The sequence below is a fragment of the Aphelocoma coerulescens genome, chromosome 1A (genome assembly GCF_041296385.1).
Source record: "Aphelocoma coerulescens isolate FSJ_1873_10779 chromosome 1A, UR_Acoe_1.0, whole genome shotgun sequence".
NCBI lineage: Eukaryota > Metazoa > Chordata > Aves > Passeriformes > Corvidae > Aphelocoma > Aphelocoma coerulescens.
Window position 1 is genome coordinate 18,702,267 of NC_091014.1, and position 15,662 is coordinate 18,717,928.

A 15,662-nucleotide genomic window follows, 5' to 3' on the forward strand; every position below is an offset into this window, starting at 1 on the left:
AATTATGTTTGTATGTTTACTTTAGAGTGGTTGTAAGATTGATATCTCACCAACTATTCTAGCAAAAATTCAAGAACAGTGCTGAAATTATAAACCTTATATGTCCTTAATCATTTAAAATAAAAGGCTTTATTCCATTCTGTTACAACAACTATATGTAAAATTGAAGTGTTAAAACAACTTGAAACCATCTTGAACTTTTTTCTCTTCTTAAGAAATATGTCTAAGCTATATGCTCTATCATTACTTAGTGTTCCCAAAATATCTATATATCAAGAAAATGCACTTCTTAGCATTCTTAGCTATATCATTTCAGAGAGAAGTGCAAAGTGAGACCTTGAATTTAACAATTTTAACCTGAAACTCTTTTACAGATCCATTTCCCTGTAGGATCAATAGGCTGATCTGATAGACATGCATATCCAATATATTCTACCAAGAGTTGCAATCTTCACTGGATGCTACAGGAGATGCTTCCGTTTTAAACAGGGTCTGAAAGGAGAGGCTGAACTGTCATATTAGAGCCAGTATTTACTACAGATTTTATAGTTTAGACAGTCGGTTGAAGGAAAGATACAAAAAGAGACTCCAAAGACAGGAAGCTGCTCCTCCAAGGTCAGGTAGCAAAGTACTCATGTGGGTGTCCCACATAAAAAGACATCTTGCCTCTTATATTTTACAAAGCTACAATACTCCTTACTTCAGTGTAAAATATAATACTACATAGTTATGTTTATTTGAAACTCTGGTTTACATACATATAAATGAATTAGAATTCATTAGTAAATTCTATTGGCAATTTCTATTTAGCTCATTTTTTCACTGATAACAAAATAAGTTTAACTTTTTTTTTAAAGTGTTTTATCAATAACAATAAACTTTAAAGCCTTAAAAACCCTGATGGCAAAGCATCACATTCTTCTTTACTGCTGGTTTCTAATGCATTTCTGAAATTTTTTTAAAATGTGTTTGTTTTAAAAGATCTGTAAAAGTTTATTGCCATGTTTCTGGCCACCTATCTGTGGAAAGATGTCTAAGGGTAAAATTAGAGGAAGCTGAAAGGCTACATTCACATCCTAACACAAGTATGTAGATTATAGCATAAAGTACAGTTGTTGCTCCCTGGCTGGAATACATTTGGCACACTTGAGACCAATTCCGCAATGATTCCCCACTCTCACAATCTGCAAATGTAAGCACCTGCTAAGGGGGATGGAACGGAGGGTGGAGTGGAGACATTATGGCCAAGTTCAGCTGAAATTCTTTCAAGGAGAGGAGCTTAATGGTTCTTTGCAGCTGATAAACTGCATAGCGCCTGTCAGCCAGGGGAGAGAGGAGATGTCCTGCTGCTGAGCCAACAACTATGGTGAAATCATTCTCCTTCGATGAACTTGGTCATTATAATCTAATTGTAATATTAACACACACCTCCATGCCTAAGTTACCTGCCTTCAAGGTTCAACCATACCTCACTAATGTGCAGTGGTGGGTTTTTTTTCCTCTTTCTACTATAATTGTCATTGTCTTGAAATTAGTTATGTATTTTAAAATTTGCTTCATCTTAGATAATAAAGACAAATATGAAATCTAAACCATAAATTTTGCTGATAATATGTATTATAAGACTAAAAAATGTCACAGGATATTTACTACGATTGAGGCATAGCCTCCAGTGTGCTAAGACTGAGACAGATACACTGTCCAGAGAGTAATATAGCTATTAAAGATCTTAGAACAGCACAGCTTTGCAAATGTATATGGTTCAAAATATTATTTGATTTATAATCACAATTTTCTGCCTTTTACCTGAAAATACTTTGTGCCTTTAAATTACCATGTTTATATTTTCACAAGCTAGTATTTATCAGAAGTTTGCTAGTGAATTCTGTGCAACTGCTTCAAAATAAGCTTAATTATGATTAGGTGTTGATCAGCACGGCTAATACCAACCCAAAAGAAGTAGCTTGCAAAAACCTGAAATTGTAGGTATTTAGGTTCTGAAGGGCACAGAAAATCATCAGAAAATCACACTGAAATCATCAGAAGAAACCCCAAAAACAGCTCTTTAAAGGAAGCAAGACAATAGTTGTTTCAATTTTTACACTTTGATGCAGCACTGTCTTCTATTTGCTGCTTTCTTTTTTGCTTTTCTTTTCTTCATTTTTCTTTTTTTTTAACATTAATACAATAAAATGTATTTCAAAGTTCTATAAAAATAGACTCATGTGTATATATATATTGCTTTTTACTTTGAAGAAATATATTTTATAAACCAGAAGGAACATTTATTGCTAAAAAAAAAATACAATACTAAGTCTGTACTTAATAACTTTGCAAATCATCCTGTCAACCATTCTGCATACCTAAAATACTCTGTATGCAAATGATACTTATAACCCCCATATATCTACCTCTGATTAAATCTGTTTTGAACACTCTCTAAAGGAGAGGCAAAAATCATTGCTTATTGTAACACCAGAATGAATGTCAGTGATGCCTTAGGTTTTAACTTTTCTGTTTTTCAAATTCTGTAGTGCTTGGTGTATGACTCTGAAGTTTCTTGTAGCCTGTTAATTTCTGCTCTCTCATGCTAGGTAGACATAACAAAGCCCCTCCAACCCTGCTTTCCAAGGACACCAAGACTGTCCTAGGTCAAAAGTATAAACCAGAGATGCCAAGGGTGGGGGAGGGAGGCAAATTGAAGCTTTAATTGGCAAATTAATCCTGCTATGCAAATGAACCAAACCTGTAAAAGAGTGAAGAACTCGTGACCTGGGGTCCATCTTGGTGTCCATTTTTGAGAATAGCTGCAAGCTCCCCAGGGTGTACCTCTGAAGGCCTTTCAAATAAATACCTCTTCTAATCCTTTACTCCTGTCTAGCCTCTGTTTCTAGGAGGCCTCTCAAGGCATCATCAGAAACAGAACTACAAACAGATTGAGGACAATTGGGTCCCTTTAAGTATAGCACTTACCTGATGGACACATCTTTGATACTGGTTGGTCTCTCAAGCCTCAGTTATACTGGGAGAGATATTTTTCACTGATGTCTTTACATACATACAGTGCCTAAAATTTGCATTGAAATCTCTAAAACCTATGCTATTGAAGCCTATGCCCTATGCCAAGAAAGTCTATCAGCCTCCATTAATGCAAGGCGTTTCTTAAAACATCAGCACTTAGAAAATTCAAGTGCTTAAAAAATATATATTCCTGTATTTTATATCCATATCAATGAATTTGCTTCTCATTTTTCTTAAAATCTTTGCAAAATAACCATTCTATTTGGAGATAACACTATTGACCCTTAGGGTTAATGTTTTAAAGCTGTTATTATTACAGGTCTTTGCATTCGTACTCCTTTCTCAGGATTTGTAGTTGCTCAGCTATCAGTCACTTTATATGATACTAAACGTTAGACTTGGGAAGAAAACATCCAGTAGAAACTGCTGTTCACTTCTGAAAGATATTAAAATTTAATACAGTCTCAGTATGAAGTTTGCTTAATCAAATGTCAGGAACATCTTAAATCTATCAATAAAGACCTTAATTCACCCAGGGGGTAAAATCAACAAGGAAGGTGAAAATTCCAAACAAAAAAAAGAGCCTTTAAGAATTGTATTTGTAATGCCATCTGCTTTGAGTTAATTGTTCTCAACAGGCTACTCAGCTGCCATTTAGTCTCTGTATTACCTATTAAAGAAGTAACAGATACACAGAAATATGTCATTAGCATTAGCAAAATCCTGATATAGAGATAACACAGCCTGATTGATAGACTTATTTAATTTTAAACTTTCTTTTCTTCTTTATGAGTGGAATAGCAATTACAGCTACTAATTAAAAAACCTGATGTTTGTGCAATCTTGGTAGGCAGACATATATAAAAAAAACATTGCAACACTTTTGGTAACTCACATGTGAATGTGAGTTGTATTGGTCTTTAAAACAGCTTTTCTCCATAGATTGAAGTGCTGCTCAGAATTTCCTATGATGTAGAACTGTACACTGTAGAAAATAACAGTTTGCCCTTGAATCTAACAGTTTGATCTGTAGTGAAATGAATGGAATGGGAATACCACCATTTGTATCAGCAGGATATTGCAAACTGTCTGTCCTCAGAACTGCAGTTCGAGTGCAGCAATCACTGTAATGGAGATAATGGAGGGCAGTGGAGGGAAGGATCAGAGAAAGCTGAAGTGAAAAGGGGGAGTTTTGGACCTTTCAACTCTGTTTATTGGTGTTTGTCCTTTAGAAAGACTTCATTGGTGTGATCTTAAGAAACAAAGAGTACATGGAAGCATTTCTATTTACTAATAAGTTTTAAAATATATAGAAAAATAATTAAACCCCCCAACCAAGAAACTAAAATTCACTGAAAACCCACAGTTGCCTGTGAATCACAGTAATCAGAATCTGATAATAGACCCATGTTTGCATTACTTCTTTTGCCTTTAAAACGTCTCTGGACATCAGCCTTACTTAATAAATTTCTGAGCTCTGATACTGTTGCATCTATTTGTGCAACACTCCTTGTTTACTCCTATGTAGTGTTACAGATAAGTTTTTAAACCTTCAGCTACTAATTATGATTTTTTAGAAAGAAAAAACGCTGGTGTTTTCAGCAACAAAGTTACAGCATATTTAGCCAAGTTTCAATAAAAAATAAAGATTTAATACAGTAAGAGAAGAGTTTCACTTAAAAGGGTAACAAAAATGAGATTTTGAATTACTCATTTGATCTCTATATTATGAGGAAATGCACATGAAGCCTCAGACAGAACATTGATTCTCTTGCTTTCAGTGGGATTATTCATCTCCTTAAAGTTAACCATACTATAGTTTTTTACTTGATCAAGTTTATGCAATAAATACCCAATAAGAGTGCTATAGATAATCTCTGGAGAGTTTGCATTCATCCCTCCATCCATCTACCTACCCCAAGACATAGCATACCTTCCACTGAAACTGTCTGTATGCATTGTTCCTAAAGCACTATGATATGAACAGATCATATTCATCTATTCCTACCACTGTGCTACCTTTCATCATCTATTTTTGGTTTTTTTAAAATTTTTTCCAACACACTTTCATTCTAAAAGAAGGCTTCCATGAAATATATTTGAAGCATGTGCTTCAGAAGAGCAGCGGAAGACACTGAGGAGTAAAATAAATCTGACCAAAGTGTAATGGCAACTTTTCAGTTTGCAGTATTTTTTCATTTTCTGATTTATCTTTGCTTGTAGATTTGAAACACTACCTCTTCCTATAGGACTACTGTAAAAGATTAAAGTCTTCTGAACACTGACTCCACAATCTTATTTTCAATTATTTAGCCTAGAAGAAAAGTATATGAAGGATCAAGATCTGTTCTAACACTGTTACAGGCAAACTCAAATATTAAATTGCTTAACTGCTTACTGTGAAGCAGAGCTATGTTTTTAAACAGGCTAGGTATCAGAGAAATTAAATGTTTGCTATGCAATGTGAGCTTGTAAAAAGGTCATAGGTCTGATCTCTGTGCTTGCCATCTTCAAAATCTCGTTATAAGCAAAAGGAAACCCACCACATATATGAATTTAGGTCCCATTTGCAGTACTGTTAATGCTTTAACACTCTAGTGATACAAACTATGTAATTAATGCAGATAAAATCCTTATTAATGACAGATTTAATCCCTTGGCCCTTCCTGGCATCTACCTGTTTTCCATGGGACTGTGCACATACCTCAAATACCCCAGAGCATCCTTAAATTGACAGGATCAGCTCCTGGAATGATGACAAGAGAAGTATATAACACATGACACCATCAACCTGAGGTCTTTGGGAGGATTAGTATGAAATTTGTGGGATGGGGGAGAAGACTTTTCTGTCCTGAGCTTGCTTGGATTTATTTTATGCATTCCTTTACCCTGGGCAGCTGCTGTCTGGATGTTCCCGACTAAGAGTAAACAGGTTCTCACAGCCTCCCCAGGGGCTCTTGTTTGCTGGGTGGTGGCACCCTTCCCATGGAGACGCTGGCACAGCTCAGGCTCAGGCAGGGGAGGCAACAGACACCTGACCCAGAGGCAGGAGCTGACAACAGCCCAGCCCAGCTCCAACAAAGCATGTGACCTACTGGGTCAGTGAAGAGCCTGGGACCCTTTATGTGTAAAGGAGAAAATAATAATTAATGGACTGCCTTCTGAGCAACTGGCAGAAGCAATAGTACATAAGGCAAACAGCAGGCATAGATACGTACTTTGCATGGGGGTAGAGACAACATGGCATTCTGGAGAGATATCATACCTCACAAATTCTCCAAAATTCTTTGAAAGAGCTATGCATGCAGATATAATGCATTTGGATTTAGAAAATCTTTATAGAAGTCTTATCATGGAGAACTAATCTGTAGGTGGATACGAGAAAATATTTTCTTGGATTACTAACTGATTTAAGATAGCAAAGAAGAAATGGCAAAAAAAAAGGTCAGCTTTCAGAGTAAATCTAGGCTATTGGTAAGGGTCCCAAATATTACACGAGTACAGTATAGTCATAAATGTCCAGAATGGATTTAAATAATGAGGCAAAAATCCTTTCTGAAACTACAGAGGTATTCAAAATACAATAAAAAAAGACTGGCTTTGAAAATCTCGAAGTCATTAGAGCTTAAAACCAGGGCCATTAATGAAGTCAGCTCCTTTCAGAGATGTCCACTTTATTTTAATCTATTTCTAACCATCTACTGCTGACAGAAAGGGTCTATGGAACCACATCAATCTTTTGATTTAATCTGACCTTTTAGATAGATACAAAATTTTATGATTTTTAAAGATTTTATAGTGTTTTCAAGATGAAAACTAGGATTAAAACAAAAGAAACTTCTTCTAATTCTATTTCTACAACTGACATAGTGGAATATAATTCACCATGCTGGACCCACCATATAATCTTTTTATATTTTTCTCTTTGTCCTAGATGCTTTTTATCCACACAAGTCTATAATTCAGAATGTCACCGATGTCTCGGTAAATTATTATCTGGCAGTGTGAGCTGCAATTTTCGTACAGTGTATTTTGAATGAAAATATGGAGGGTTTACAGAAAGCAAACATTTATGGAAAACTTACTATTATAACACAGAAAATTTAATATGCTCCCAAGTCAAAAGAGGAACTGTCCCTGTAAGAGAATATCCAGCTGTGCTATCTCTCGTAACTTTTTTATTCTAAGGGAGAGCAAACTTCTTTAAATAACATAAAGGATGTTCTGATCAGTATTATAATGAAATTTAATATTTGATGTTAGATTATTAACTTATAATGAATTTTTCCTTTTATTATTGATGCATAATCAGTATTTTATTCAGGTTCATCAATGATATCATATCTAGAATTCAGCACAGCAGGAAAATTAATTGATGGATTGATAACAAACATGCCTTATTATGATTTCCATTTTATATACTCTTCAGTAAGTGATTTTATAGGTGAACCATTTTTTAACTGGAGTGAGCACTTAATGCCTTGCTTATTTAAATGAATCCATATTAGTGGATAATTTTATATTAAGCAAAAGGATATATAGAATAAAATTTTTAATGTAGAAATAGACTTATTCTGAAAATTTCAAAATATGATTCATCCCACTGTGTGCCATGAATTTTAAGATTACGTCTTTTACCAGAACTTACTTTGTTCTTCACTGGTCTATATTTTAGTGAGAGGAATGTGAAAGTGAAAAAAAAAAAAGGATTAAATATAGGAATTCTCCATGTTGCCTGGGAATTACTGGCAATATTCAGAGTATGAGGATTATTTTGAAATAACAAATCACAAGCTTATTTCAAACTTTCTTTCTGTTTGGTAGGAGATGTCATAGAAAACAATGAGATAAACAGTCATGTAGATGTACTCAGACATATTTTGATGAACGTGTCACCAGTAGCTCAAATGTAGAAATTGACATATTCTTTAAGAGCAGAGAGATAAAAGTACCTATTTTGAGTGCATTATAAGATTCATACCTAATTTTAATAAGTTAAACACTTATAAACTAGTTTTAAATTCTATGACTTATTATCTCAATTCATTTGAGAAGATAAATCTTTACCAAGCATACTATTTATGTTTCCTGTTATCAGTTCTTGGACATCTGCAGCAGGGACATTGGTACAAACTAATAGTTTGATTCCAAGGTAGAGTATAAATAATCAGTCCTTAGGCATCCTGGAATTTTCTCTCTTCTAAGCTAGTGCCTTCTCATATTCTCTAGAGATAAAAAAGTGAGAGAATGTGACTTAGCTTTTTCATCAAAAGTAGTTCTTTACCAGAAGAAATATAGTAACGCTAAGACTTTTTTCTTTTTGCTGTCTAGTTGACTGTTGGCATGATTTTGGTTCTTGTCATATTGCTAACAATCTGAACATAGCTTTCAAGATTCACTCTCTCTGGTTTTTAGTGTACACAACTCTTGAGTCATCATTGGACACAATCATCACCTCACAGTAGATTAAAATTACCGGCTGTCTCTTCTTTTCTGTTTTGCTTTCATTTACATATTGTATTTTAAGTGTGGGGTAGGTCTTATTCTGGTACTAATAAGTACTTATATCTCAGAGTATTTCTCCATTTTCTCTCTGAAAGGAGAGAGAGTTTATTATTAAAAACCAAATTTGGGAGAATAGTATGTAGAAAATAAGATTTCTTTCTTAAAATGTAAATTAAATGGACTGTTTTTAAAAGTAGAGAACAAACATCTCTAAAAGGGCAACTCTCAAGCCAATTTTCCCATAATTTTCCAGATTTTTCTATAAATTCCTTTGCAGGAATATCTGCACATTCTTTCCCCCCCCCCATTTTTTCCTTTACTTACTTCAGTACCTTTATGAAAGAAAGCAACTACAAATATTCCTAACTGAAACCATACTCCCATATTTTATCAGGTTACAAACTCCAGAAGATAAACTGGGATTTTCTTTTTTTCAGACTGCAGCTTTTCTGTGAATAAAAAAAAAATCTTTCTGTGCTTTTTTAAAGTCCCTCAAACCATTTATAATTGATGAAAATTGTTATTTTTTTTAAGAAAAGGGTTCTAAACCCAGTCAATTATCTCATACCATACATTTTCTGACAAGAAACATAAGTGTGACTACTTAAAATTTCCTCAAAGTGATTGTTTCAATAAAGGCATATTCAGAATAGTTGTCAGTAGTTTAGGAAAAAAGCAGGAAGAATAAAGAATACACAGTGTGTGTATGTGTATGTATGAAGGATGTATACAGTCAGTCAAGGAATAACTGAATCACAATTATGGTCACCATGCTTTCCATTTATTTATGCACACAAACTCTTATGCTTACACATGAGTTTCAGAACAAATCTGCTTGAAGACAGAAAATTACTTTGTTTTTATTCTTTGCAGGAATCAAACTAATCAGTTTTAATCATAGTTGCCAACTTTTAGGTCGTCCTTCACATTTCACTGGCCAGCTAACAATAATCAGCACACATTACTTACATACGGCTCAATCCTAATTACTCTCCTCAACCTACAATACAAACAATCAGAGATGCATGATCTGAATGCTGACTCACTTTTTAAGCTTTAGAAGTTTTCTCAGTTTCTCTACAGACTGATCTCCAAATATACCAAATAGAACCGGAGTGGATACACCAGGCTGACTATAGTACAAATATAAAGGGATCCAGGGCCTTTATTTTGAGTACAGAACATACTCTTTCCAAAATGATAGAAGATTTATCAATTGAAATAAGGTGTCCATTTTCTTGCTTAGATCTAAAAAGATTCAACAGCGAACTAGAAGGTTGTCAAAGCTAATAAAGTATCTTTGAAAATGCAAAAAGTGTATACGTACTTCATCCAGAATCTATTTATGAGAGACCAGAAACAAGACCTCTGTGAAAGGAATATCTTTTCATATATTTCTAGAGTTGAGTTGTCATATCTCCCTCTCATGCTAGCCACTAGGATATATTCTGTGAATTTCATTATTTCAGCTCTGGATGAAAATGTATCAAAGTGCTATTTTTTTCACTGTGTTTTAAATGAATTGATAACTTCATAAACCTTGATAATATTGGGGAACTTTGTAATATACCAACAAACAGACATAGAAGAATAGCTGCAGTGCTTGTTTATCTGAAACAGGAGGAATTTCTTCTTCAATATTCTGAGATGATTACACACTCTATAATTAAGAAAGGGCATCAATCCTGGCTCTGACCAACACTTAGCAGGAAAAAATCTCTGGTGATTTAAATAAGCATTTCTCAGTTTATGGATAAGAATATTTGGACTGAAGAAGGCACAGATCTTCAGAAACAGAAAGCAGGGGATATAGAAGAGGAATGAACTGACACAACTTGTTGTTTGGAGAAAATGGCAAAATAAAGTAAAGCATAATGTGGTTCTTTGAGTTGAAATGCTATTAGAATGGTACTTCAGTTCTGTAACTTTTATTAAAGACAAAATAAATGCAGGCATAAAATGGAAGTATCCAGCAGCCATGGGTCTAATCTTAAAAGGAAACAGAGAGAAATTTCTATGAAAATTGGAGTTTACAGAGTGGCACAGTTAATAATTTCTGAAGAAAGAAACTGCCTATCACTATTTTTTTTTTGCTACATTCAAAAGAAAAAGGTTTTGCAACTTCTTTTTTTTTAAAAAATAAAGAAGATAAAATAAACCAATTTCTCCTCTTCATGGAATCAGCTTTAAAAGCTAAAACAGTAACAGAAACTTTTATTGATCTCAATAGGCTTTCTGGAAATCTTTCAATGTATATGGAACAAAAACAAAAATAGTAAAAATAAGATGCTATTTACTTGAGCATCTCTCAAAAATCTTTCCCTTGAATTTTCCTCTTAGCTTGACAGAGAACTTGATCCTGCCTTACAGGTGTGATGTGTGAAAGAAAGATAAGTTTTTCAACCCTCTTCGTGTGTTAGTGTAAAAATAGAACTAAGGGCTCTTAAATGACTCATGGAACATACCATCTTCTTGAAAGAAATATTGTAAATTAAGTCTGGCAGAGACGTTAAGAACACTTCAGGACAAAGCTACAAAGACATTGTCTTCTAGAGGGAAATTATTACATGATAATGCAGAAATGGAAGCAAAGGTTTAAAGAGATCCTCCAGTAAATATGTGAAAGCTGTGATCATTTAAATTTTGATATAGCCATTTAGATTCTTAAATCATGTAAGTTGCCAAAACACAAACTCTGTATTATTTCATATGAGAATTTTTTTCCTAGGAAAAAACCTGAAAAACTACTTTTGTTTGTTTGTTTTTATTATGATTTTAAATAACATTTACCAACTGAGTTTGTAGGAACCATGAAAATGAAGAAGGAAAACTTGTTATTTATAAATGGTAGCTAGCCAAGTACTAAACAAGTAGCTGAAAAAATTAGTCAGGTTTTTTCAATGTATAATTATTTCTTGTTTTAATTTTATGGCACCAGAATGATGAAGGACCAGAAGGGCCTTAATTCTGAAGTACCGAATGCCTTCTTTGCCTTCATCTTTACTAGCAAGATTAGCTTTCAAGAATCCCAGGTCCTAGAGACCAGAAACAAAGGATGGAGCAAGGAAGATGTACCCTTGGCACAAGACAATCAGGTCAGGGAACATTTCAGAAAATTTGACACACATAAATCCATGGGATCTGATGGAATTCATCCACAAGTGCTGAAAAAGCTAGTAGATGTCATTGTAAGACCACTTTCAATAATCCTTGATAAATCATGGTGACTGAGAAAGTATCTGAAGACTGAAGGAAAACAAATGTCACTCCCATCTTCAGAAAGAGAAAGAAAGCAGACTCAGGGAACTATGGTGTCAATCAGCCTCACCTTAATTCCTGGGAAAGTGATATAGGAGCTAATCCTGGAATATTTTTCCAAGTGTTAAGGAAAAATTTTACTGGGCTTTTATACCCTCACGGTCTAAGTGGGCAATAATCAGGGGTATTCCTGCTGGGTCATCATTTTCGGCTGTGTCTCTGAGTGCACAGTCACCTGGCTGGTGCCACAGGTCCCTGTGCTCTTTGTTGTACAAAGAGTTGGCACCAGTTCACTCTTTCCTCCAGCTCCCAGCACTTTCTACCATCCAGAGCTCAGCCTGCAGCTCTCACTGCAGCTTGCACACCAAGCTACCTGTACTGAATATATCCCTCAACACAGGCACATGAATAACAAGAAAATCATCAGGAGCAGGCAGCATGAGTTCCCAAAGGAGGAACTCTTGCTTGACCAATTTGATAATTTTTTTGACAAACTGGCTGGCTTGGTAGACAAAGGGAAATCTATGAATATTGACTATCTACACTTTGGTAAGGTTTCAACACTGACATCTATGACATCCTCGCAAAGAAGCTGTTTATGTCTGGGCTGAATGAGCAGACAGTGAGGTGGATTGAAAACTTGTTGCATGATCAGTCCCAGAGGGTACTGATCAGGGGCACAAAGCTAGTTGGAGATCAGTGTCCAGCAGTACACTCCAAAAGTGAGTCTAGTCTTGGTTAACATATTCATTAATGATCTGGATCACAAAGCAGAGTGTAGGATAAGCAAGTTTGCTGATGACACAAAACTGGGAGGAGTAGCTAATATGCCTGAGAGTCATGCTGCCCCCCAGAGGGACCTCAACAGCCTTGAAAAAGGGTCTGAAAGGAACCACATGAAGTTCAACAATGTACCAGGTACATGCTGGGGCCACCCCATCAGAAAGCAGCTTGGCAGAGAAGAGCCTGGGGATCCCAGTGGTCACCAAGTTAAACATAAGTCAGTGAAATACCCTGTGGGAGAGGAAATCCTGGGCTGCATTAGACAAATTGCTGCCATCAGGTTAAGAGAGGTGAACCCTGCCTGCTACTCAGCTGTGGAGAGCCCGTATCTGGAGTATTTTCCCAGTTCTGTGCTCCCTAGGGGTAAGAAAGACATGAACATACTGAAGAGGGTACAATGAAGAGCCACAAAGGGGATGAAGGGACTGCCAGCACCTCTTCTATGGGGAAAGACTGACAGAGGTGGGACTGGTTGACCTAGAGATCAGAAGGCTCAGGGGGAATCTTATCAATGTATATAAATACTTGAAAGGAGAGTGCACGGAAAATGGAACTAGACTCTCCTCAGTGGTGCCCAGTGGCAGGCCAAGAAGTAGAGAATAAACTGAAACACAAGGGTCTACCTGAAAATTGGGAAAAATATTTTACTCTGAGGATGACTGAGCAAGGGCACAGATTTCCCAGGGAGATTGTGAAGACTCCACCCTTGGCAAGCGGCTCTAGGTAGCCTTGCTTAAGCAGAGGGTTGGACCAGATTACCTCCAGAGGTACTTCCCAACCTTAAGCATTCTGTGGTTCTGTGATGACTAATGAATGGAAGCAGGAATCCAGTTTTTTAAGAGATTTAGATTTTACTTTACAACAGATGAGCTGTAAGATTCCTAAGAATCATTAAGTGGTATGGTAAAATAGATAAATATATGGATGATAGGACTTTTTTTCCTATGAGAAGCCTCAACTGCAGTTTTACTGTTTACGTACCAGATTGATATTAAAGTCATCTCTGACAGTGGGACCATCAATTCTCAAGTGTAAGCTTAGGAGACTAGTACAGAACTGTATGCCTGTAAGATTTGCTTTAACACATGATCATTTGAAAAAGTCATGACATGCATTTAATTGAACTGTGTCTTAGTTTCAAAAATTCATTTTCAATGTTGTCTAAATGGCTTAGAAATATGGTATGAACATTTGCCCTGCTGATATCTAATCTTCTGAAAGAAATTAATGAATCTGGATACTAACGATTTGAGGACAGCTCTTCTTTCTTATCTTGTACTTGTCAACATGCTTGGGACAATTTCCATTTGTTTCTAAAGCCTGTCAGTGTATAATTAGGTTTGAATCACACTGCTTTAGGTGATATTTTGGCAAGCTGTTTGAAGCTGTTAAGGATTGTCCTCCCTTTTTATCTTGAAAGAATGAGTACAATGTCCAAATTTTTTTATATTCTACATGTAATATATTTTGACTGTGATAACAGTAGAAAGTGGCTGAAGAAGATGGTTAAGTATAGCCTGAAGCAGATTATATACATAGAGATGTATCTGTCAGCTGTATTACTGATTAAATGCATAGATTACACAATTTGTCCTTCCAAAAATGTAGGGTAGTAGTGGTTCAGTCTTTCAAAAAAGTCTGACTAGTACACGACAGGGAAACTGACGAACCTATATAGTATGTGCAAGTACACATGACCTTTCAGTGAATTGGGTATGATTTTGAAAACCAATGACTTCTTCTAAATAGCAAATCTTTACTGCTACAGTGTATCAGAAATACATTTCTGTAATCTGGGAATAAAGCCTGAACAGGAGTTGAATGATCACTCTAAAAACTGAAACCCCAGGATATACTCAAGATCAGCAATCCTATGAAAAAATTCATACCAAAAGCAGTGAAGATTCCACTTCCTTATATTGCTTTCTACCTCCAGGATATATGGGCTGACTCAGCTGGGGAGGAGATATGTGCAGAGCAATTTGATTGCTTTCTTACAGCTGTAAAAGACATGGAATTTGTGACATAGTCCAATTTCTTTCTGTTTGTGGCTTCCATTCTCCATTACCGTTCCACTGGAAGAGGATCTAATTTAAGATATTTTGCTCCCCATTCTTTGAAAGATTTTATGACACCCTCAGGTGTGCTGATTCAGCTGTGTGGCCTTGCTCTAAACCAGACAAGTGTGAAAAGCCATTTTGAGAGTAAAATACACTATATCTTTTTATTTATTTCAGTGGATCATTTCAGGAAATGTAGGTTACAGTAAGGTGACACAGCAAAGGAATTGAGAAGGGATTGTAATATTTCCTGGCAAACAAGCAACTGTGGAAACCAAAAAGGCAAAACCCTGAAAATTTGCAACTGCTTCTGATGCATTACTAATATAAAGCCATTGTATAATCCAGATGAGAGGCTTTTTCACATAAAATTCATTATTAACACTTGTTATGCTGTTTACAGATATGAATATATTTTTACAGTGTTCTACACTAGGAGAGGTTGGGTTTTTTGTTTGTTTCAAAGAAATAAGAGGAGAAATAAGTTTGGTTTTTTCAAGTCTGAACATTCTTGTCTGACTGGCAATAAATAAAAATCTTCCTCTAATTAAAAAGAAAACCTGTCACTTATATAGAAATTTTCTTTCTGGATTGCTTTCTAAGAATTAATAAATACTGGCCCATCAAAATCATTGGTATCATGTTAGTTCATATTAGCTGAAATATGGTGCATTTTTATATTGAACACTTTCTTCCTTATGCAACTCAGATCTGTGTTTGCTGAGCTGTTTCTTCCTTTCTGTTGTACAGTTTTGCTAAAGACTTGTATACATGGAAAAAATTCTAGTGTTGAGTTTTTATTTTATTTTGAGTCCTCTAGAAATTCTTTTCTGTGACTCTTTTTTACATATTCTTAAGACACAGAAGGATTGTCTTCTGACCCCATGCCCCCCTCTTCCCTTTAAGTAATTGAAGACTGCAAGGAGGTCTCCCCAGAGCTTTCTTTTCTCCAGACTGAACCCCAGCTCTCTCTCCTTCATAGGAGAGCAGCTTTATCCCTCTGATCATCTTTGTGGTCTCTTCTGGACTCACTCC